Source organism: Coptis chinensis, chromosome 9 (genome assembly GCF_015680905.1).
Source record: "Coptis chinensis isolate HL-2020 chromosome 9, ASM1568090v1, whole genome shotgun sequence".
NCBI lineage: Eukaryota > Viridiplantae > Streptophyta > Magnoliopsida > Ranunculales > Ranunculaceae > Coptis > Coptis chinensis.
Window position 1 is genome coordinate 43,619,550 of NC_141464.1, and position 1,076 is coordinate 43,620,625.

Sequence of the window (1,076 nt, forward strand, 5' to 3'; positions counted from 1 at the left end):
TATAAGACCCCCTTAAGTTTCTTTTATGTTCTGATTGTCATTTTAATTAAGTAAAAGTTCAACTGACGTGCAGGACCAACTACAAAAAGAAGAGGCTAATGGGAAATTAGTAACCTAAGGAAGCGACGATGTTCTTGCGAAGGCACTAGGGACTCCAGAACATTGTGGAAGGGTAAGAGCAGGAGGTAAGTATGTCACTCCAACAACTTACTTCAATATCCCAAAGAAGGGGTCGAAAGCATATAGAGCAGAGATGGAATCCAGGATCCGTAAGAAAGAAGATAAGAACAAGGCGTTAAAGGAAAGAGTGAGACAGTTAGAGGCATTAGGTATTATACAAGGAATTACCACCAACGTGCCAGAACTAGAGAAAGTTGCTTCCAATAGTTCTAAAAATGAGGGAAGAAGTTTAATGTCAAGCCCATTGGGTGACCAACTATCTAATGGTGCTAACAACAAGACAAATTATGAATGTCTTAACATTGAACTTGAAGCAAATGTGAGAAAGAAGTGCAAACAGGTAAATTTTTACACTTGTGATTATATAATGCAAATAGGTAATTATATTTAATAACTCAAACTATCCAATGCGTAGACAAAGAGCAGTGCTAAATCAAAAAGCGACGAGGCAATCTCAAAACCTAAATATGGAAAGGAGCAGGTATATGTTACTTAATGTTTAAACCGTAAATGTTATTTTATGTACATAATTGTTCAATTTTACTTTTATTTTTTGTTAGGCTATGGGCTTGAAAAACAAGAGTGTTGCTAAAACCAAATGCAAAGTGGTGGTCGTGAAACCTGCTCTAGGAAATGAGCAGGTACTTGTTATTTTAGTATAAACTACAATAAATAGTTGTACTATCAATATTAGTGTATGATTTTCATTGTGTGTTTATTAGGCTATGGGCTCAAAATGTGATGTGGCAATCCCAAAACCTAAATCAGGAAATGTGGCGGTAAATGTTGTGTAATTTCTATAGTGAGTTATCATGGTATTCTAGGATATTTGAACTTATCATTATTGTTATATTTGTTATTGATATCAAAAGTGTAAGTTGGCTTTGGAGTCAAAA

At 34.9% G+C, this 1,076-nt stretch overlaps 1 long non-coding RNA gene across 1 annotated transcript; it reads left to right on the forward strand.

Moving 5' to 3' along the window:
- Positions 1–414: 414 nt before the first annotated feature.
- On the forward strand, positions 415–786 carry LOC147476189 (uncharacterized). The gene is made up of 3 exons (XR_015208694.1): positions 415–520; positions 596–661; positions 741–786. It is a non-coding gene; the product is annotated as an uncharacterized LOC147476189 (long non-coding RNA).
- The last annotated feature ends 290 nt before the right edge of the window (positions 787–1,076 follow it).